At 51.3% G+C, this 24,026-nt stretch overlaps 1 protein-coding gene across 1 annotated transcript in view; it reads right to left on the bottom strand.

The window, feature by feature from the left end:
* Positions 1 to 17,639, bottom strand: part of ALPL (alkaline phosphatase, biomineralization associated) — a 51,445-nt gene extending 33,806 nt beyond the window's left edge. The window contains exon 1 of the mRNA XM_026517131.4: positions 17,470 to 17,639. The gene's annotated coding sequence lies outside the window, so the exon portion shown is untranslated. The remainder of the gene's footprint in view (positions 1 to 17,469) is intronic.
* Between the last annotated feature and the right edge of the window lie 6,387 nt (positions 17,640 to 24,026).

The raw sequence follows: 24,026 nt of genomic DNA, 5'->3' as shown, positions 1-24,026 counted from the left end.
GACTAAGAATTTCATATAAGCATTAGAAGCACACAAAAAGAAGGAAAGATATTAGCAATAAGCAGCAGATCAAGTGTTCGAGGACCAAAGCAGGAATATTCTGTATGAAAAACCAGTTGAAATAATAAAGGCAGAGTGGAAACAGGGAACAGATACCAGGCGGGGAACACTTCCAGGAAGCCAGGAAGGATTAAGAAACAGAAAAGATTAAAGAGAGGGTAAAACATCAGTTAAAGTTAAAACATCAACCCCAGCCCTACTCCATTAATTTGAAATGGATCATGAACCTAGTTATAAAAGCCAGAACCACAAAGTTTCTAAAAGAAAACATAGGAGGATTTCTCAGGGTCATGAGATCCAGCCCTGCATCAGGCTCCCTGCTCAGTGGGGAATCTGCTTCTCCCTGAGCCCAAGCTTCCCTCCCTCCCTCCCCTCTCTCTCCCCCTCCCCCACTCACACATAAATAAAATCTTTAAAAAAAATAAGTAGACAAGACACATAATGCAAAAAAACATGTCTAGTACGTATAACTGACAAAGAACTGTACCTAGTAAATAAAGAACTACTAAAGTTAAAATCAAATGATTAACCCCCCAACACACACACGGGGAAAACTGCTCAGCCAAAGACTGTGAACAAACACTGCCACAAACAGATGTATTTCAAAACCATGATGCTACGTGAAAGAAGTTGAACACAGAAGAGTATATGCTGTGCAATCCATCCATATGAGACTCCAGAAAAGACCAATCTAATCTAGGGGGAAAGAAATCAGAATAAAGATTGCACTTGGGAGGCAAAATGGACTGGAAAGGGGCATGAGGGAAACTGCCAGAGAGATAGAAATGTTTTTTTACATCTTGGTTTGGGATCACGGTTACGAGGTGTGTATACTTGTCAAAACACACGGAATTGCGCACGGAACATCTGCACATTTTATTGCATGGAATTATACATCAACACAAAGAGAGAGGAGGGTAAGTGCCAACTAGATATTTCAAGAAATAATGAAAATAACCTTAGAACTATGAAAGATCTCCCCTTCAAAGGGCCCCAGATATACCAAACAGGACAGAGAAGGAAAAATGCACACTTAGAAATATTATAGTATCAAAAAGACAACAAAACATTCTAAAGTCTACGGAAAAACAGGTCACTTACAAAGGAATGTGTGTCAAATTGAATTGACCAAAGGACCAAAGGAAAAGAATTTGAACCAAGAATTTTATATCCAGCTAAACTGTCATTCAGATGCTAAAGATTACATTGAAAGGCTCATGTTGGTCCAAAAAGACATCTTTTTAAAAATTTTTTTAAAGATTTTGACAGAGAGAGAGAGAGCACGCACAAGCAGAGGAGTGGGAGAGGGAGAAGCAGGCTCGCCGCTGAACAAGGGAGCCCAATGTGGAACTCGATCCCGACCCTGGATCATGACCTGAGCAGAAGGCAGACTCTTAACGACTGAGCCACCCAGGCACCCCTAAAAACCTTTTTAGTAGCTATTTAAGTAATAGAAACAAAGTCCACAGGTGATACTAAAGATATGTGAAGGCAGAGCAAATTTTATAATGAATAAAATTTAGTGTTTTTTTTTTAAAGATTTTATTTATTTATTCGACAGAGAGAGAGAGACAGCCAGCGAGAGAGGGAACACAAGCAAGGGGAGTGGGAGAGGAAGAAGCAGGCTCATAGCAGAGGAGCCTGATGTGGGGCTCGATCCCACAACACCGGGATCACGCCCTGAGCTGAAGGCAGACGCTCAACCGCTGTGCCACCCAGGAGCCCCTAAAATCTAGTGTTTTAAAAAATTCCCAGATCAAAGAAAAGAACAAGAACATATAACTAAGAATAACTCAGCGCTAAAAAATCTGGAAAATTGGGGCACCCGGGTGGCTCGGTTGTTAAGCATCTGCCTTCGGCTCAGGGCATGATCCCAGGGTCCTGGGATTGAGCCCCACATCGGGCTCCCTACTCCGCTGGGAGCCTGCTTCTTCCTCTCCCACTCCCCCTGCTTGTGTTCCCTCTCTCGCTGGCTGTCTGTCTCTGTCGAATAAATAAATAAAATCTTTAAAAAAAAAAGTTGGAGGTTCTTCTAAAAAATAAAATCTGGAAAATTTTAATGTGCTGTCACAGGGGCTGAGGGACAAGTCAGTGAATATGAGGGCTTAAGAGAGAGACTGAGGAATATAAGCAAGTGTTCATCTGGTCTTTGTGTGGAAAAACTATAGCTGACAATCTTTTTTAAGTAATAAAACATTAAAATGAAAGAAAAAGCAAGACAAATTGAAATAAAAATGTAGGAAGGCAGAAACAAAAGTACCCAGACATATTCTTTTCAGGAACACTCAAAACATTTTAAAAATTGATCACATACCAGGCCATAAAGCAAGTCTCTTTTCTATTTTTATTTTTAAGATTTTTTTTAAGTACTCTCTACACCCAACATGGGGCTCAAACTCACAAATGCAAGATCGAGTCACATGCTCTACAACTGAGCCAGCCATGTGCCCCAGGTCTCTCATTTTATTTTAAAGGAATAAAGGATTTTAAAGGATGCTTTATTATTTTTTAAAGATGTATTTATTTATTTATTTATTTATTTATTTGAAAGAGAGAAACAGACAGCACGTGGGGAGGAGCAGAGGGACAGAAGCAGACTCTGCTCTAAGTGCAGAGCCCCACTCAAGGCTCAATCTCACAGCCCTGAGATCATGACCTGAGCCGGAAATCAAGAGTCACACTTAACCGACTGAGCCACCCCGGCGCCTCTCCAAGTCTCTCATTTTAAATGACCGGTTTCCACACAGCCCACATTCTCTGACAATGGTACAATTAAGTTAGAAGCCATGTTCTTTTGTTTTATGTTCTTTAGAAGTCATGTTTTTAAAAGGACAAACAATTCCCTATACACTCAGAGATTAAAATAACTCACGCATCAAAGAAAAGTCCTAGTAGAAATTTGGAATGACTCAGAACTGAGCGATAACAAAAATGTTTATATATCAGAACTTACAGAACACAGCAAAGAAAGGGTAAAAATTAATGAGTTAAGGGGCGCCTGGCCTGCGAGCCTGAGTGGGTTAAGCATCCAACTCTTAGTTTGGGCTCAGGTCCTATCTCATGGGTGGTGGGGCTGAGCTCCTCATGGGGCTCCACCCAACAGGGGACTCTGCTTGAAGATACTCTCCCTCTATGCCCACCTCGCTCCTCTCTCAAATAAATAAATGGCTGTAAAAAAAAATATTGGGGGCATCTGGGTGGCTCAGCCGTTAAGTGTCTGCCTTCGGTTCAGGTCGTGATCCCAGGGTCCTGGGATCAAGTCCCACATCAGGCTCCGTGCTCAGCAGGGAGCCTGCTTCTCCCTCTGCCTGCCGCTCCCACTGCTTGTGCTCTCTCTCACACAAATAAATAAAATCTTTAAAAAATAAAAATAAATACAAAGACAGACAGCTAAATTGACCTATATTCAATTTTAGAATGTCAGTTTCCAGAATATGATTAGACTCAGGAATATAAAGAACTACGGCAAACCCCTAAGAAAATGCCAAAAAAAAAAAAAAAAGACAAATAGAAAAATGGGCAAAAGACGTTACCAGAAGAGGACTCACCCATACTCACCCATACTTACTCAACCTTACTGGCAATCCGGGAATTGCCAATCAAGTCTACAGCAAGAAGTTGTTACACTTACTGGATTGGGAAAAATGAAGTCTGACAACACCATGAGTTATAGAAGACGCAAACAGCAGGACTTCTTACACGTTACTGGCGGGAATGCAAAGAGATCCAACCATTTTGCTCTTATCTTGTAATGCTGAACAAATTTTCATGTACTGTATGACCCAGCAATCCGTGGCTAGGTACACATCCGACCTGCATGCATTAGAGAACAGGTACACGAATATTCGTAGGTACTTTTTCTACGCTAGCAAAAACCTGAAAGCAACCCCAATGCCATCCACAAGACATTAAATAAAATTGTGAAATAACTACCTGGTGTATTTATCACATACACAGCAAGCAGTTAAAACACACACACACACACACACACACACACACACACACACACACACACACACCAAAAAACTACTACAGTGCCTGGGTGGCTCAGTCGGTTAAGCAGCCAACTCTTGATCTCAGCTCAGGTCTTGATCTCAGGATTGTGAGTTCAGGCCCTGCGTCTGGCTCCATGCGGGGCGTGGGGCCTACTTCAACAACAACAGCAAAAGAATTACAGCGACAATTGGATCAATTCCAGGAGAAAACCAGGTCCAAGGAGATTATTTATATGAAGTATGGTATACCTCTGTTAAGTACATATAGGGGCGCCTGGGTGGCTCAGTCAGTTAAGCGTCTGACTTGGGGTCAGGTCATGATCTCAGGGTCCTGGAATGGGTGGCAGGCTCTGTGCTCAGCGGGGAGTAGCGGGGAGTCTGCTTCTCCCTCTCCCTCAGCCGCGCCCCCCACCCCACTCGTCCTCTCTCTCTCAAATAAATAAATAACACCTTCATAAATAAATAAATAAATAAATAAATAAATAAATAAATAAATAAATAAAAACTGGGAATGAGAAACCCTAGATTCAGGAGTGATTACCCCACATGAAGAAAGATAGTGGGAGGAGGTTGGAGGAGCTCAGAGAAAGCTGTATATTACGTCAATATCCTACTCCTGGTAGTGGATGATGGTTCCTCGGGGCTTTTTTTTTTTTTTTTTTTTTTTTTTTAAAGATTTTATTTATTTATTTGACAGAGATAGAGACAGCCAGCGAGAGAGGGAACACAAGCAGGGGGAGTGGGAGAGGAAGAAGCAGGCTCATAGCAGAGGAGCCTGACGTGGGGCTCGATCCCGTAACACCGGGATCACGCCCTGAGCCGAAGGCAGACGCTCAACCGCTGTGCCACCCAGGCGCCCCTCCTCGGGGCTTTAAACTGATTTACTTGTTTATTTTGAAGATTGCTGGCGGGGAAGGGGCAGAGGGAAAGAATCTGAAGCAGCCTCCCTGCTGAGTGCATGGGGCTTGATCCCAGGACCCTGAGATCATGAGCTGAGCTGAAATCAAGAGTCGAATGCTTAACTGACTGAGCCACCCAGGCTTAAATTTATTTTTAACAATAAAATAGACAAACAGCCACCATTGTGGACCAGTGAGTGCTGAGAGTGCTTGATACAAGGATCATGTTTCATCCATTGAAAGATCCCAGGGTCCATACAATCACTCAAATGAAAACAAAAATGCTCAGTGCTGGACATACACTCTCTCATGGCATCCTCAACAGTCTATGAGCTAGAAACCATTACTGTCCCCCCTTTATGAGTCAACTGACGTTCAGTCACTTGGCCAGGGCCAATTATATGGAACCCAGTCTGCATGACCCTTCACCAGGTCCCTGTACCACTGAGCCTCACCTTCCTCCTGTCAGACTAGGCAACATATGTTAACTTTCTTGGCAAACACTAGGTGCTTAATAAATGTCTGCCTGAATTCAGAGGGGCTTGTGCGGGCATACTGGCGAAAAACTGGTTGATGGCTATGGGACCTACATCTAGTCCCACCACCTCCCTTTATGATCTGGGGAGGTTCACTTTCCCTCCCCGGGCCTCAGCTGCCCCGTCTGTGCTTGGAGAGGGCTGCAATGGCAAGTCCCAAAGGCCGCTCCGACTCAAGCTTTCTCAGGGGCCATCCAGCAAATGCGAGGTCACCCAACCCCTTATTTGTCCTGGCCGCCCCGCTCGTTCTTCCACAGCTGGTGGGAGGTCTACAAGCTCTGGGTCCTGCCCACTTCTCTGACATCACCTCCTGGTCCCAACCCCGCACCACTCACCACTCACACCTTCTCTGCCCTGCTTTCCCCCCTCGGGGCTTTTGCACCGGCCCAGTCCTCTGCCTGGAAGGCTCTTCCCCCAGGAGTATGCTGGGCTCACTCCTCCTTCTTCAGGTCCAAGGCCACATCTTGGCATCTATTCCTTCCCTGCCCCGCCAGGTGAAGAGGCCCCCAACCTAAGGCCACCTCCTCCAGAAATCCCTTGTGGTCATTCTGCCCAAGGCTTAGTGAGAAGGCCTCCTCTGGTCCCATGGCTCTTGTACTTCCTTCATCCTAACCACCTGGATCTCTGTAGGGGTCTGTTCACATGAGCATCTCCCCAAACACAGGATGTTCTCTGAAGGCAAAAACTAGACCAGAGTCATCCATGAATTCCAGCACCTAGCCCTTGGGCCCAACAGGTGGTTGAGCTAAGAAAATATTTGTGGAATGAATGAATGAATGAATGTCCTCCACGTTCAACTTTTCCCCCTTCCTGACTCTGCTTCCTCCTTTCTCCACCCTGACAGGTGCTAGCAAGTCGACACCCAGGTGAGTTGATGAGCAAGGCCACTCCAGCAGGAATATCCTGAACCAGGGGAAGCCCCTTTCTCCCCCCTTTCCCCGCCAGGAACCACTTGAGGCCGGGAGGGGACAAAGCAGAAGGCCAGCACTGCATCTTACAGGAATCCTCTGGGGCCTGCCCTGGCCAAACCAACAAGACAGGCGTTCTCCCCATATTTCACCCTCCATGACGGGCTGAGGAGGTTGGCGGGCCTGCCTCAGAGCCCCAGCTAGAGGCCTGGCACAGCTGAGCTCTCCGCGGCCAGGTGCCAGCTGGGAAACACTCAATTATTCAAACCACGGTAGCTGCCCTAGAGGAAAGGATCCACTTCCTCCAAAAGGGAGAAGTGGGACAGGCTGGCCAGCCCAGGGATTCGGTGTTGGAGGAGGAAATCTCGGTGCAAAGTTCTCACATAAGCCAGTGCTCTGACATTTCCCAACCCAGGAAGACCTTGGAAGGCTGGGAATAGAAACCCAGGAGGGTCAGGCCGGAGGCCAGCTCCCCGGACCGAGGCTGGGGCCAATCTCCCACTGAGGTTTCTGAGTTAGCAGCGGCTTCAGCCAGGCTAATCGCCCTGGACTCCCCCTGACCCTGGTTCCCAGAGACTCCGGGACTGCCCCGCTGTGCCCCCTACCCGCATCTCCCCCTGCCCCCAGGAATCGCACAGGGGATAGATAAACTTTGCACTCCTCAGCTCAGGGGGCCGGGAAGCGCCATGCAGTCTGTGCCTGCCCTGCGCCTCCTCCCCAAGTCTGGCTCCGGAAGATCCAGGAGGTTCAGGAGTTTACACATCTGGCCTGCAGAGATTTATCTAGTATTAAATGGTTACGGGCCCATACTCTGGAGCCAGGCTGCCCAGGTTCAACTTCTGGCTTAACCACTTAATGAGCTGCTTGACCTTGAGTCCCCTTCTGTGCTTCCATTCTTTCCCTTTAAAACCAGGGATCCGAGTACCTACTCTGTGGGGATGCGAAGACGCCCAGACAGACACGGGCGTGTTGAACACTTACTTCGCAGGGCACGCCACACATAGGGCTTCGGTGAAAGGCCACTCTCACTATCATTATTAAATACACTGAGGTTGTTTGCAGCCAGGCCTGGAACACTCTGGACCAGACATCTCCAGACAGACACCCCAGAGCCAAAACCAACCTGCTCAGCCGACCGGGCGGGAAAGGGGAAAGGCTCCAGGCTCTGGGTCCAAATCCCAGCTCTACCACCAACCGGCTCTGTGACCCTGGGCAGGTTAGTTAACTGCACTGAGCCTCGTTTCTGCCTCTGTGCATTCGAGAGCCCAGCAGTACCTCCCTCCGAGTGGTCACAGTCCTTCCCCACCTGGGGAGGTGCTAGTCCCCATTGCTGCTGGCTGTGGGGAGCGCCGGGTAGTCAGGGAGCTGACACACACTGGGGCTATCCCAGGCAGGGGTGAGGTGACTGGTTGGTTTCCCTTCCTGGAAACCTCTGTGTAGGCCCTGCCTCAGGATGTGATGTGCGAGTATTCCTTCATTCACCAATTATGTATTAAGTGTGCACTATGGGCCAAAAAGCATGGTACACATCGATGTAGCAGATGACGGCCGTTACTATTATTAAATAAATGAAGATTGTTTGGCACTGAGGGTACATCTGTGAACAAAACAGATGAAAAGACCAGTCAGAGGTAATCGTTGGGAGAACCCACACCTGACTCAGGGCCTGAGCCCCCAGTAGGGAAACTGGCTTGTCCTGCTGCCAATCGCTACCAGACTATTTATGAGTTGGTGTCATCAGTGGAGTTTCGAAGACACCAGCGGTGATGTAGGAAGGGCAGAGGAGCTCATCCTGGGGTGGCTCAGGTGTCAAGCCCAGCAGGACAGCCTCCACAGGTTTCCCATGGTAACAGAGTCCAGCTGGGCTGGGGAAAGCCTCGCCAGATGCGGCAGTCTTCCGTTAACCCGAGTAACAAGCACTTGCTGAAGGCAAGCACCTCGCGAGACACGGGAACTCACCAAGGATTCAGATGGGGCTCCTCCCTCCGGGAACTCACACTGCGAGGCAGACACTGCCTAGATGATCAGATTGCTGGAGTCTGGGGAACCCATCTGGGGAAAGACATTAGCCTGGGATCCTGATCGGAATCTGAGCGCTGATTTTTGCCATTGGTTTGACCTGAGCCTCAGTTTCCCCTTTTGCAAAATGAAGACAGTATTTTTTTCTGGGGTGTTTTAAGGATTCAGTGAGGTCATGAATTAATAAAGGGCTTTAAAGGGATGCCTGGCTTGCTCGGTTGGAGGAGCATACAACTTTTTTTTTTTTATTTTATTTTTAAGTCATCTCTATACCCAATGTGGGGCTCAAACTCACGACCTGAAGATGAAGGGTCGCACGCTCCACCGAGCCAATCGGGTGCCGGGGAGCATGCCACTCTTGATCTCAGGGTCTTGAGTTTGAGCCCCATGTTGGGTGTAGAGATTTCAAACAAATAAATGGGCTTTAAAAATGGAAAAGTATGGGGGCGCCTGGGTGGCACAGCGGTTAAGCGTCTGCCTTTGGCTCAGGGCGTGATCCCGGCGTTGTGGGATCGAGCCCCACATCAGGCTCCTCTGCTATGAGCCTGCTTCTTCCTCTCCCACTCCCCCTGCTTGTGTTCCCTCTCTCGCTGGCTCTCTCTCTCTGTCAAATAAATAAATAAAATCTTAAAAAAAAAAGGAAAAGTATGATAGGAACCTGGGCACTGAGGTTGGGAGTATCATAGTGACTCACCCAGGGTCACGTGGCTGATTAGAACAGGAGCTAGGTAGGCCAAGCCCCACCCCACCTCCGTAGGCACCGCTCCTGAGTTCCCGGGATCCTGCCTCCCGCCCTTGCCCCCTGGGGCCAGCCGTCCAGCAAAGCCCAGAACAGGTAGAACACTAAATCCCCCGGTGCAGGGATTACCATTTCTTCCCTTGGGACCTCAGGCCCGATTTTCTACCCTGCCAAAGCGGAGATGCCATTTGCTGGGCTGTCCCCATCGGTATGTGGGAGGCGTCGCACACACGGGGAAGAGCGCTCTCCACAGGTAAAGGCCTGGCACGCTCACAAAGGAAAAGGGAGGATGGTGAGCTGCGAAAGAGCACGGAGCGGGGAGGGAGCCAGCGGCAGGGCTGCACAAACGTGAATTAAAATCTGGGCCGCCCCACTGAGTTCACCAGCCCAGGCAAATCAGGCAAATTGCTTCACTTCTGAGTCATTTCCTTCACTTGAAGAATGGGTTGCTAGAAGGATTAAAAGTGTATATATATATATGGCACTTAGCAGAATGGCTCGGGCATAATAAATATTCATAACATATTCAAAATATATTTAAAAAGTCATTAATTCTTTTTAAATTATTTTTTTGTTTTTTTATTTGAGAGACAACACAAGCAGGGGGAGCGGCAGAGGGAGAGGGAGAAGCAGGCTCCTGCTGAGCAGGGAGCCCGATGCCAGCTCGATCCCAGGACCCCGAGATCATGACCCGAGCTGAAGGCAGACAGACGCTTAACCGACTGAGCCACCCAGGTGCCCCAAACGTTAATAACTCTATTATTAATCTACCATTATTACTACTATTAGTACTATTATAGAGGGTGGGGGAGGGTGAGCCTAACTCTTCAAGACTATCAGCAACTAGCCTCTTTCTTTCCACTCGCACTGTCACTGCATTGTCACCAGCCCTAGAAGCCAGCACCGCCCCCTCCAGGACTAAACATGGGCACCACTGTGTGCCCCAGGAAAGGTCCCCACCCGGCACCCGAGGGGAGTTCTGGCCCAGTCCAGCTCTGAGCGCCTCCTGCTTTCCTATACAAGGAAAAGGAGACAGAGGAGCAGGGGGACACTGACCTGGGAGCCACCCTGGGCCTGTCCCTTCTCCACCCTCCACACAATGACAAGATCCAACAATGACAAGATCTAACTTGGTTCTGGGATATCCTTCGGTCTTGTGTGCCAACTCTGATTTGTTGATAAGGGCTGCCTGGAAACTACATTTAGAAGGAGCCCGAAGTTCAGAAGGAAAAGTAACAGTGGTTGGTTAGTGACATCTGACTTGGGTGTAACTACTTGCCATACATGAACGAGAAAAGCCCGAAGGCCTTGCCTCAATACCGGCCCCGGTTGTCAGGTGGGGGAACTGAAAGCCAAGAAGGAAAGGGACTTGCCCAAGGTCACACAGCAGGAAAAGGGGCAGGGCTGGGATTCAAACTCGGGCTCCCCTGGCTTTCTGAGGATGCTTCCGGCCAGGACTGTCACTTCCTTCCTCTGGACTAGAAGAGGGGGTGTCCAGGCCCATGGAGACCCACAGTCTGAGGAACAGAAGCTGCCACCCAAACAGAACTGCCTACTTGGGTCCCCTCCCCCCACCCCTCAGGCCTCCGACCACACTTTGCAAACCCCAGAGGCAGATGGTTCCAGTGAAAACAAAGGTAGACAGCACCGTCCCTGTCCCCTGAGCGCTTGTATCCAAAGATCTGAATTCAGATGCTAATCTGATTAAGCAAGACAGCATGAGACCTGGATTTGGTTATCTTTCCCCTTTCCAGCTGTGTGTCGTGCAAAAAGTTACAGAGCTTCTCTGAGCTTCAGTTTGCCCCTCTGTAAAATGGAAAAGCGGACAAAAATACAACACGGTCATTCAAAGTGATTAGCTCAGTGTTCCTGACTCAGAGTAAGCCCGTAGACGTTCATTTTCAGGACTGGTTAAAGGGGGGAAAAAAAGAAAAAAACATCATTTTCACACAAAAAAATTATTCAGGATCCAGGCAAGGGTTTGGACGGGCTGTTGAGAGGAGCCCTGTTCATCTTTGATAGCTGGCTAACTGAACTGAAATATTACCAAGTTTGAGGATTTCAAAACAAGTAAGGAACCAGATTCTTCTAGGAAAATGGATTGTGTCATTTACATCACAGAGAAGGAAGCCGCCCTGAGTGGGTGGATTGGCAATGGTAGGGGACAAACATGTCCGCTTCCCACTTCCCAGCCGGGTAACTTCGTGCCTCAGTTTCCCTCCTCTGTAACGTGAGGATAACAGCTCTGGCCACACACGCCTGCTGTTAAGACCAGATGAGCAATTCCAGGTGAGGCACTGGGCCACCCCTGGCCTGGCAATGTTAGCAGGTATTAGTTCGCATTGGTACGCGTGGCGGGGCGGGGGGCACTCACTTAAGGAGGTAGAGAAAACAGCTACAGCAGTGCTAAGTAGGACGGAGGGAGGCGAGGAAGACTCAGAATCCGCCGAGACACTTTCTGCCCAGAACGGTGGCAGGTGGGTAAGTTATTAACTCCCGTATGTTAAGAAGCCGGTGGTAAGTCAACGAGGGGAGGGGTGGAAGGAGAAATGGTAAATGATACTCAGAACGGCCAAGCCGGACAGTTCAGTGACAGCCAACAAGAGGCCTGGGGGATTACAGGACAGAGTCCCTGAGCCTCAGCCTGAGATCTGAGGGGGCAGCCACCCTGTTGTTTCCTAGACAAAGTGAAAAGATGGATCAAAGAAGGCAAGAGACTGACTTAACAAAGTCACATGGGAGACAGATCCTTTTAAAGGCTGGATTTACGGCTTTTCAAATAAAAGCCACCTAAACACTTTTTTAAAGAACACAAAATGTTTGCTGAGCTTTGCCCCGCAGCCTGCACACCTGACCTGGACCACAAACTGAGACCTAGGAGGATGCAGTTACTTCTGTGGAACTCCACCCACCCACCCCCTGGGGTGGGGGCAGGGCATCGCTACAGGGTCAAGGAGGTCTTATTCCCAGAAATAGCCTCCCAGCCTCCCCTCCCCTCTCTTCCCTGGGTCAGAAGTACTGGGGAAGGCTTTGAACCCATCATGCCTACCCTCTGAACCTGTCTCAAGTGCAAAAGCGCAGGAGGTGGGGAGGAGGCAAGGGATCAGAGATAATGCTGAAGGTACCTGGTACCTGGCAGGTACTTAACAAAATGCAAACCCACACGGGGCACATTTCTGAGCTCCTCCACAAGCACAAGGACCCGGGGGCCGGCGGTTACTATCAGGTTGTCAGGTGGGGTCACTGACCTCCTTGTTCATCTTGTACCCCCAGAACAGTTGTGGAGACCTTCTAGCATTTCGCGTCCAGGCAGCAGCTTCCAGACCCTCCCCCCCCGTATTTAACCATGAGGCTTCGTGGCCTCCCACACTGCCCTCGAGCTCAGTCACAGTGACTTGGAGGTCTGTGCTGCCACCACGACCCCTGCCTGTCATGGCTAGGCCTTGGCACTCAGCAAAGGGGGCCCAACAGAGCCCTGGGTTTGGAGTGCAAGATGGTGTTCCCTGTCTCGGAAAGTGAGTGACACCAGCATGCAGGGCTGTTGGGAGCATTTAGACGAGCTGGTACTAGTCCAGGAGTCCCTTCCCTGAGGGAGCTGCATTGTCTGCACCCAGAAGCACCCACAGCTGCCTGTCCCCAAGTGGGTAGGCCCCGGGCCCAGCGACCTGGGTCCTGACAGGCTGCTGCCATCACCCCTCGACCTCTAGAGCCCTTAGGTTCTTCCCGGGGACCATCAGAGCAGGAGGAAAGCTCCCTCCATGTAGCCACAGAAGAGGGACTGATGTCTACGTGTCCCACATTCCTACTGTGCGCCCCCTGAGGGCTGCCCCAAGCCTCATGCAGTCGTTCAGATGAGATCTGAGCCCTTCTTCCAAGGCCTCACAGCACCTCGCCCGGAAACTGCAAACTCAGAAGGGAGGCAGGTCCTGTCCATGAGATAAGTGGGCGTGAGGGCGAAGGGAGCCATGCAGACTTCGGTCAAGTGGACCCAGCAGCAGCTAATCAGCTCCAGCCACGGTGGCCAGGCTGGGATGCGGCCCAGTGTGGCCACATCTTCTGATCTTTCAAGAGAAGTAAAATGAAATCACTGGGCTGAGTAACAGCAACAACTAAATCAATGGGTTCAAATCAGTGCCGAAGTCAACAATCCACCACAGCTGTCCCCTGCCCCATTTGGAGGGCAGTCTGTGACGGACCTGCAAGAACCTAGGCCATAAATATGGGAAAGCCAAGTGACGAATGAGACCCATTCCTAGCCTTGCAGATGTCAGGCATTTGGGCTTACCGACAAGGACGCGAGGCTCAGAGAGGAGAAGTGACTTGCCCAAGGTCATACCAGCAGTGTTACCAACAGCTCAGGACTAAAACCCTGCTCTCCTGCATTGAAGATCTTTTTCCTACCAATCCACGCTGTCTGCATCCTCCCTGAATAACTCTTTCTTTTCAAAAAATAGATACACTACGGATGTACTATGGACATGAGACACCCCAAATTCAAGACAGTGGTTCCTTTTGGCAAAGTCCTGGACCTCAGAGCAGAGAGACTGAATTCCCAGTCCAGCTCTGCCCTAAGCAGCTGGGTGACCCTGGCTGAGCTCCTTCCCCTCTCTGAACCTCAGTCCCCCTGGTCTGCAAGCAGCCAGTTGACCAAGCCAGCTTCTAAACATCTTCCAGCTCTGAAATCCCAGGCATCTATGAGGTATTCTCACTGCTCCGTACTTCGTGGTCGCAGACGAATATAAAAGAATAATAATAATAATAATAATAATAATGGGGAGGGCAAGCCCACATTCGCTGGGAAGGAACACTACAATTTTTAGTGAAACCTGACTCCTGGTTACTGGAATCCAGAAAGAACCATGGTAAGACTCAGGCAGTTTAACCACCATCCAACAGTTAAACAAAAACACATCTGGTTTAACTTCATTTTCCTCATCTCCTCCCCAACCCCCTACCCTCATCTCAAATTTTACCCCTTAATTTGAGAAGTCAAATTAAATGCAAACAATTGATTTCATGCCACAGTGAGGTTGAGAATTTCAGCATGGAAAACTTTAAGCATGAACTTTTTCTGGGAGCAATCATGAAATGTTGGGGGGTGGTATGGGAAGGTGAAAAATATAGAGGCTGTTCTTGAATATTCTTTGGACACTGAACATTCATTCTATCAAAGTTACTAAGGGCCTACTGTGAACCCAACACTCAGAGAGACCAAGTGATTTGCCTCAGGTCGCACAGCGAGGACTGGAACCCAAGATGCTGACCCCAAAGCCAGGATCTCCCTGGCTGTCCGGGCCTTTTTACCTAAACAGAGCCTCTCTCAGGCCCTATGGATCCCCTGCTAGTGGTGCAGGAAAATACCCGGGAACACAGAACTTCTCAGCCACCAACTCTGGTTCATCTCAGTGCTGGAAAACCATTTACGATCTTGCTGGCGCCTCAAAGCAGCTGCAAAGTACACATTATTAACCCACATTACAGATGATTTCCTCTCTGTGGCTCAGAGAGGGAAAGTGACTCGTTCAGGGTCACACAGGAAAGCTGGGAATGAACCTCCAATCTACTGTCCCCAGCAAGCTACTGCCCCCAGTCCTCTAAAAGTCAGGATACCTCTAGAAGGAAAAAAAAAAAAAAAAAATGAAGCCATACGGCCCAGCCCAGCTCCAGCCTGCCTGTGACTACATTGCCCTGGGAAAGCTGAGTCAGCATTCCTGCGGCCAGGCCACGCGCAGATTTCTGAGTGCTGGTTCTTAGCCCAGCTTGCTCACTCTCCCCGAAATGCTCTCTTCGAGCTCTGGGGTTTGTATCGATAACTTCAGTTGGGCCTGTTTCCAGGCAAACTCTGGGCTGTGCTACTGGATTCTACTCCTAGATTAAGAGGACCTTATCCCCAGAGACGGGTAGAACACAGAGATCATTGGACTTGGAATTCTCGCTACCTGGTCCCTCACCCCAGCTCCGCCGGTAGCATCTGTGTGTCCTCGGGCAAATCCCTTCTCCTAAGACCAGTTTCCTCATAGGAAACATAAGGCGAGGCCAGCATCTAGCTTCCAGGGAATGTCGGATATGTTAGCCGCTGGACGGGCAGGGCTTGAGTTCTGTTTCACTCCATTTCCAAGCTAGGACCCAGTGAGGCAGAAGAACAGGCAGAGGGTGGGAGGCCCTGCAGAGAGAACAGCCCCAAACCTGTGCCCAGCACAGAGCTCCAGGCTCCTGACCAAGGCCGTGTCTAGGATGACAGGAGGTGGCTTCTGAGTACGGGCAAAGGCACCGTGCCATCCTCCAGGGCAGCCCATCAGAGACTCGGCAGAGCCCAGGTGAAGGTGGGTGACCAGGAATCAGGGGCAGTGAGTGACATAACCGTACACCCAGGGTTAGGGTTGCATTTTTTTTTGCTGAGATTACAGCTGACCGTAGCCAACATTTTCTGAAGCACAGACACCAGCTAAACACCTTGCACGCATTAGTCGTACCCAGAACTGACCACCGGTAGGTAGTTTATTGATGTCCTCAGCTTAAAGATACTGAAGCACAACAGGGGACAGAACTCGTCTCAGGTCACACAGCTAGGTTGCCTGTTCTATTAGTGAGAACAAAACGCTGGCCAACCAATCTTACATGTGTTATTGCATTTTAATCTCCTTTGTGAATTCCTTGATTCCAATTCTATGTGAATGTCCAAATATCGCTCCGTTCTCTTCATTGCTCTTTGGCCAGCACCTAGAACAGGGCTTGGCGCAAAGCTTCATATTTGCTGGAAAAAAGTATTTTGTTTCTGGCCTCAGTTCAGTTTTATTCCTCCCAGGAGTCTTACACACGAGGCATACTGGACACTCACACCTGTCTCACTCCATGGGCAGGGAAGTTGGGGAGCTGTATTCAGGGACCTCTTCTGCTTAGTGAATTCAGGGGCATGAAGTTCAGGAAGAAAAAAAGGGACAGAGGGCCAAGATGGGCAGGGAGCAGAGTAGGTGGCGTGGGGACAACACAGGTGGGGAGGACTGAACATTTGGAGAAAGCGGGTTTGGAGGGTGGGTAGGAAGAGAGTCGGACCTGAGGCTCTGCTCCTTTGCCTCTTGAGGGGTAGGGTGGAATCGGGAAGCTAAGGTTGGGTGGGTTAGAGTCTGGGTTCGAATCCTAATCTCATCAGTTGCTTAATGTCTGTAAGCCTCAGTTTCCCCCTCTGTAAAACAGATGATGCATGCGAACTGTTGGAGCAGGCCTGGCACACAGCAGGAACTCAATGAACAGCTGTCATCCTGGCTAGTGTGGGAACCAACCCTTGACTCCCTGGGAAGCCTGCCCACCTGCGGCTCCCCCCCCCCCCAAAGCCCTTTCTGGCCTGAGAACGGCCCCCTCTTTTGATCTCTAGCGTTTTCCTCCTCCAGCCAGAGGCCTTTGTAAAGGCCCCCTCCCCATTATGTGTTGGGAAAGGGTCAGAAGGGACAATGACAGGGCTTTTCTCAGCTTCCACTCCCATCATTGTGACCAGGCACTGAACTGTTTTTTAGTTAAACTGGGCATGGGAACCAACTCTGGGCGACCCACTCACCTGAGCACTGCCAGAGGTGATGGCAGAGCCAGAGGGGAGTCGTAGGCTCCCTCGCCTTCGACGGCTCCAGAGTTTTGCCCTCACGGCTGCTGTGTCCACCCCAACTCCCAAACACCCACTCGCGAGATGTCCCCTCTCCCCACACCACCCCCATCATGCGGCTCCCGGACGCCCAGCGCCTCCCTCCCTCTACTCATCCGGGTTCTGGCCCAAACTACTTTTTGGACCCCACAGGGACACACCAGCCTCCTCCCCAGGCGGCAGTGGCGTGATCAGAGGTTCCCCGGTGGGAGGCATTGGCAGGGCACCAGGTTGGTTGCTGGGATTGGCAGCCTGAGTCTCTTGATCTCCCACCAAGGGGGTATCATCGGGGCTGCTCAGTCACGGGACACCCGGGAGAGGCGCGTAGATGCAAGGTGTAAGTCCCGGGCAGAGACCCGGAGGCAGGAGACCCCAGGGCTACAGCCGCAGCCCCGAACACGGTCCCCCTTAGCTCGCGGTCCCCGCGGGCGCCACGTCCAACCTCCAGCCCGGCTCGGCGCGCTGCCGGGAGCCCCGGATGCGCGCGAGACGGTAACGGGACAGGTGCCTGAGGGTCCCGAATGAGCTGCCCTGGGTGGTGTGGAGGCGCGGAGGTCCGCGCCCTGACATTTATATCCATCCTCGCCGCCAACCCCGACGAGCAGAGGATGTAGGAGGGGCCGGGATCGACCACGTCCCCAGGGGTCCCGGAGAGCCGGGGGACGGCACCGAGTCATTACCTGAGCAGAGCTCGTGGGCGAGGAGCTGTCCTGGGACAAGCGACGTGGGGTCGGTGCGCTGGGACCGACGGCGCGGAGTGGCGGGAGCGCAACGCTGCCGGGGCCACCTCCCCCGCGGGCTTATAAAGGCGGCCGAGGGGCCCGGAGAGCAGCCGGGGCAGCCCGCCCCCGCCCCCGCCCCCGCCCCCGCCGCCGGCCCCAGCCCGGGCCGCGGCCCTCCCCGCCCCCGCCCCGCCCCCGCCGGCGTTCGGCCGGCCAACCGGGCCACGCGGCCAGGGCGCCCCCTGCCGGGAAGCGGGCCGCCCCCCCCTCCCCGCCCCCCACGCCCGGCTGCTCCGGGAGGGATGGAGGGGTGCGGCAGCTGCCTGCTCCTTCCCAGTCCCGCGCGCTCCCGGGCCCTCTCCACCTCCAGGCTTCCCGCGGGGCCTCTGCCCCTCCCGCTCTGCGAGGTCGGGCGGATTCCCGCCTCTGCGCGCGTATCCCAGTCTTCTTTATCTTTGGCTCCAACTTCGTTCTCTGTCTCTGTGGTCTTCCTCCTGCCCTCGGTCTTGTCTGCCCCTCTCTGTGTGTCTGTCTGTGTCTGTCTACCTGGCTTTCTTCGGGTCTCTCCATATTTCTATCCATCTTTATCCACGTGTCCTCTGTCACTGTTCACCTGTGTGTCTGACTCTCCCTGCCCTCTCTCTCCTCGCACTTCAGCCCAGACCGCTAGCCCTCTTCCCTGCTGGTTCTCTTCCCTGCCCTCGGACTGTCTCCTTGGCTAGGGCCAAAGGAAGCGGAGGATGACCTAGGAGGGGTGGCTTCCGGAGGGGAGCCTCCGCTGGACAGGGGCTGTTACCTCTTCTCTCCTGAGAGGGAAGGGGCCAGCCAGGGTTCATGCTGACTTGTCCCAGCCAGAGTCCGAGGCACAAGCCTCCTGGGTGACAGAGGAGGAAGCCACACTTTCCAGGCAATGGAGTCAGACAGCCGGGGTTCAACACTCCACCCTGGTGACCTTGGACAAGTCACTCGGCCCCTGTGGATCCCTGCTGCTCAGCCGGCAGACACTGTCCCCCCTGGCTTCCCGCACCACGTGCTGGGAGAGTCATATGAGACAGTGGTTGAAAAGTACACAGGAAACTCTAAAATTCTAGATAAATGTGAGGGGGGTGGACAGCAGCAGATGCTGAGTGCTATAGGCCCCATCCCTGCTCCCCAGGGACCAGCCCCCCCACGCGCAGGTGTGGGGAGGATTTGCACCCTTTCCCTGAGAAGCAGACTGAATTAGAATTCTGATAATCTTCCGCCAAACCCCTAAGCTCGGTTTGAATGATTCCAGTGACAAAGAACTCACAGCCTCCCAAGAAAAGGGTATTCTTAGTGACCCTTAGGGCTGCCTGGAGCAATTTGTGCCTCTAACCCACAACAGGCAGAGATTTGAAGGCAGTCATCTTGGGTCCCCCAGATCCCTGCCATCCTCAGTATCTAAGCCCCAATTTTCCCGCAGCCACCTTTTCCTGAAGGTGAGAAGGGGATCAAGTCCAGAGCCAAGGGGAGACCTTGTCAGCACCAGCAGAACCGATACCAGCCCAGAACCCCGTTATTTGCTCCATGGCAGCTCAGGGCCAGGCATCCTGCATATAGTATCTCCCAACAATCCCATTTTACAGAAGAGAAAACAGAGGCCCAGAAAGAGCAGATGCTTTATCAGTAAGATTGGAGCCAGAACTGGGGCCTGGCACCAGAAACCAGGAATGTCTCTGTATTTGTTTTTCTTCCTGTAGTTTTAGCGATTGATAATGTTTCTTTATTTATAGGAATGATACAAACTTTCTTCCTTTTTTTTTTAAGAAATTATTTATTTATCTGACAGAGAGAGACAGCCAGAGAGAGACAGTCAGCGACAGTAGGGGGAGTGGGAGAGGAGGAAGCAGGCTCCCATCAGGGAGCCTGATGCGGGGGCTGGATCCCAGGACACGAGGATCACGCACTGAGCCAAAGGCAGACGCTTAACAACTGACCCACCCAAGCGCCCCCAAAGTTTCCTTTTTGACATAAGTTTTTTAAAAAGTTGATCAAAACATTGAGTAAATATTATTTATTTATGTATTTCATGGGTCAGGTTATTATGGTGACAATCATGGAGATGGCAAATGGGTGAGGTATAAGAAATACAACACTTTTGCATAAGACGCTGTGGGTGAAAAACATCCAGAACTGAGCCCAGAATCCGGGAGGGGCTCTGTCGTTGCTTACAAACGCCAAGGAAGGGTTTAGTGATACCAGGAAGCTTGAGATGGTGTCATCATCAGTGAGCCGGGGGCAAACCCGCAGGCATGGAAAGTCTGCCTGTCGCAGCCTGGACAGAGGCTGGGAGGCTGAGCCAGCAGGAAATTGGGGGAAGCCCTTCCCACCTATCATGAGTCCCCAGCACCTGCCCCTGACTTCTGATCTCCCCAAAGCCAAGGCAACAGCTCTTCTAGTTGCACCACATGGCCAGCTTTGGGCCCTCTGTGTCTGGGTGATTTTCCCCAAGGTACCACCCTAGCTTGGGAGTCCACTGATGGGTTATCAACAAGAGGAACCGCTGCCTGGGCAGCCCTGCCACCTTCCTCCCTTACCTCTCCTATCCTGCTCCTGGGCTTTGTCCCGCAAGGAAAATTCAACTTAGGTGGGGGCAGGGGACACCCAGCAGCCATCGTTGCCCCTGCTTCCTGGGTACCTCCCCTCCTGGGGCTGTCAGCGTAGCAGCCAGGAGGCCTGGGTGGGAAATCAGGAACCCCACCCTCCAACTCTGCCCTAGCTTTCCGGGGGGGGGCTGAGAAGGTCACTCTTCCTGCCTCAGTTCAGATGCCCTCTGGCTGGTTGGACTGACAATCTCTAAGTCCAGCTGAGATTCCAGGATTCCAGGACCCTTGGCTGGTTGTAAGCAATTCATTACATTAGGTTTCTCCAAATCTATACATACCTTGTCTTGGGGGCTCTGTTTCCTTGTCGGAAAAATAAGCAAATTGGACTGTTTGACCTCCAAGCTCTCTTTGCTCTAAGAACTAATGATCTAATGATCCTCACAACAGTTTTTTTTTGTTAAGATTTATTTATTTTAGAACGAGAGAGAATGAAAGAGAGAGACAGAGCACGGGCAAGGAGAGGGGCAGAGGGAGAGGGAGAGAATCTCAAGCAGACTCCCCGCCTGAGCCCACGCTGAGCCCATCACGCCTGATGTGGGGCTGGATCTCAGGACCCTGAGATCATGATCTGAGCCGAAAACAAGTGTCGGACCCTCAACCAAGTGAGCCATCCAGGCGCCCCCGACGAGTTTTGTGCGGTGGACAAGGCAGGTATTGATAATCCCCACAGATGAGGAAACTGAAGGCCAAAGATGTTATTTACCTGAAGGTCAGGATCAAAGCTGGGGCTTTTTCTATTTTTTTCTACTCATTCATTTTTTCCATATTTATTAAGAGCATGCTTTGAGCTCCCTGCTTTTAGCAAGGCCTGAAGTTTACCAGGCATCAGAAGCCAAGTTTCAGGGGCACCTGGGTGGCTCAGTCAGATGGTTAAGCATCTGCCTTCAGCTCGGGTCACGCTCCCGGGGTCCTGGGATTGAGCCCCGTGTCAGGCTCCCTGCTCAGCGGAGAGCCTGCATCTCCCTTTCCCTCTGCTGCTCCCCCTGCTTGTACTCTCAATCTCTCTCTGTCAAATAAATAAAATCTTAAAAAACAAAAAACGCCAAGTTGGAGGTGAGAAGGCAAGGAGGCCCAGAGTTTTAATTCTCAATTCCACTGCCCCTTGGGGGGCCTCCTGCAGTGGGAAATGCTCTGATGGGGGGCACATGTGGGTCAAGCCCTGGGTGGAGAGGGAGGAAGGAGAAAGAACAGAGAAAGAAGAGACGCCAACTCCGAGGTTTATTTCTTGCCGGGGGGGGGGGGGGGGGGGGGGGGGAGTGAGGTGTCAGCTCTGACACGGGGCTGGGGAAACACTCCCCAAACTCTAGGAGGATATTTAAAGGGGATGGGAGTGGGAAACGCTTTGCCTATTTTGACCCTTGTATTCGAAGGATCGTTTTATCTCAAGCCCAGGCATGACCGAAGTTTCAGCCAGTTGCCTCCCAGCGCCCCCTCCAGCCCCACCTTCGACTCTAGAATAATGAACTGAGAAGACTGAGGACAAGGCACTTTCATTAAACAAACAGGATGCCCAGCACTACTGAAAACTGACTTCGTGACAGGTCCTGGTCTGTCCTTTGTCCCTATTAACCCATCTATTCTTACTCCTCACAACAACCCTATTGAGTGCTCTGGACTTCGTTCCCACGTTACAGGTGAGGAGACGGAGGCATATACATGCTGTCATTGGCGGACGTGCCCGCCAGCCTGGTGGGAAACTCGATCTCTCTTGTTCCTCTCCGCGGCATTGAGGCTGCGTGGTGAATGTCCCTCCTCGCTTCTCAAAGGCAGGAGCTCTCGGATCAGAGAAGCTTAACAACTGGGTTCATTCAACCAATATTTATTAGATGCCTGGTCTGCGCCAGGCACTGTTCTAGGAACTGGGGACACAAGTGAATAAAAGATTTCTGTCCTCATGGAGCTGACATTCTGCTTAGGGAAGACATAATAAACAATAAGCGTTATAGATACGTGTATTATCGAGTACGTTAGATGTTAAGGGAGTGGGTAAAAAGCTACAAGGAGGAACAAGAGTGCCAAGTGGGGGCAGACTGTGCCAGTAAATAAGGTGTCCAAGGGCCAGAAGACGACACCGCAGCAAAGATGAAAGGCAGGAGAGAGCCAGCTGGAGGCCCCCCAGACAGTCAGAGGAGAACCTGAGCTGCCTATGTGTGATGCCGGGGCTTTTGAGCTGTCTGTGACATGCCCTCCCAGGACCCATTCTCCCCTCCAAGCCTCGTCCCCGCCCTGGCTTCCACCCCAGTGCTAGGTTTATTCCCTAATCCCGCCCCAGCCCCTGCCTTAATCCCATCTGAAGCCTAGTCCTTGCTCCAGCCCCCATCTTCTCTTAGTCCAATCTTTCAGGCAGTACTAACCCAAGGTGTCCTTTCACAGCACAGCTCCATCACCAGTTCCAGGTCCCTCCTAGCTGGCAGCGTGCAGCTCAGTACCCTAAGAACAGGCCAGTCCCAGCTGCTCTTAAAGGGAGCTCTCCACACAAAAGGGGAAGCCCGCTTGTGAGAAACCCCATTGTCCAGGGAACAATGTCCCTATTTTGTCCTTTATTTCTAAAAGGACTTGTGAGCAGGCTCTGAGCTCCGAGCTCCCAGCTCTGAAAGGGAGCGTGTTGCTTCCTATTCTCAGCCCTGGAGAAGTCTGCACGCCAAAAGGAAGGGTCAAGGGCATCTTCTGGAGGCTGGATTCCAGAGGCCAGAGTAGATTCAGGCAGGCCCGGCCTTCGCAGTCCCGTGGCACTACCAGAATGGAGGCAAGAGAGAAGCCATCTCTAATAAGTAGTAGAAAAGCTGGCTATCCCCAGGATAGCAAGGGAAAGCGCATTCTCCACACCGCCCCAACACACAGGGTTCTCATCATCTCTCATCAAATCTTCCCTGAAGATTTGTCTGTCCTCCTGCCTGTGCCCCGGCCTATCTACCCACCTCCGTGTCTTCCCTGGACACATCTGAGATGGGACTTGGAGATGTTCCCGCTGGAGGCTGCACCACTTTCGCCTCTCACTTCCTGTTAGATGCAGTCAGGAACCTGAGGATACTTTAGGGCGTGGACAATAGCAGGCCGACATTGGTAGATTGAGCTTTATGAATAAGCAACCTTAAATTCTACATTTAAAGGCTTAGTAAGTGTCTAATCTATTTGCTTTTAGTCAAATACATGGGTTAGTCACCCAAGCCAGAGATTGCCACATCTTTGCATCCAGAACATGGCCTATCTCCTGACAACTGGCCTTGGGCTCAGTGCATCCCCCTGCCCTTGGTTTCACGGGTGGCCTTCACCTTGATATCTTAAAGCCATGGCAAGGGTGGAGAGGTACCACTGATCGGCCTCTTGTCCCGAGGCTACATCCCGGCAGAAGCAAAAGAGTAGGATTGGGCGTGTTTATCAGACAAAGAATGCCTGACAGGATATGCTTGCGAGGGACCTGGGGGGGTTCAGTTTTATCTCCTGCCAAGGCTCGCACTTCCTGGCATGCGCTTACACTAAATACAATTTGACGTAGAAAGTTCCCCTTTTCAACAGGAATTCTGGACCCACCATCAACTTGGATTGTAGGTAGAAAGGGCTTCTCTTGGCAAAGCTCTCACACTTCCTTCCTTCCTTTCCAACAGGCCTATTTCCAAGGAATCCTGTCTCTCTTGCAGGAATTTACTAATGACTACAAGAAAGGAACAACCATTCCAAAATCTGGAAATTTTCCCGCAAGTCTCCTTACAGAGCAGCCTTATAGGCACCTGGCTTGAATTCTAAGATTCAAAGGACTCTGTCACCACCAGCTATTTGAGAAATGCCAGCTTCTCAGCCAAGAGCCTGGGGGCCCCCGATGCTCTCGCTACCTCCTCAGCCCCACAAACTCTGGGGTCTACGACTCACAATGTCCCATCTCTGGCCCCA

The sequence above is a fragment of the Ursus arctos genome, unplaced genomic scaffold (assembly GCF_023065955.2).
Source record: "Ursus arctos isolate Adak ecotype North America unplaced genomic scaffold, UrsArc2.0 scaffold_32, whole genome shotgun sequence".
NCBI classification, from domain to species: domain Eukaryota; kingdom Metazoa; phylum Chordata; class Mammalia; order Carnivora; family Ursidae; genus Ursus; species Ursus arctos.
This window is presented reverse-complemented; position numbering and strand designations above follow the sequence as displayed.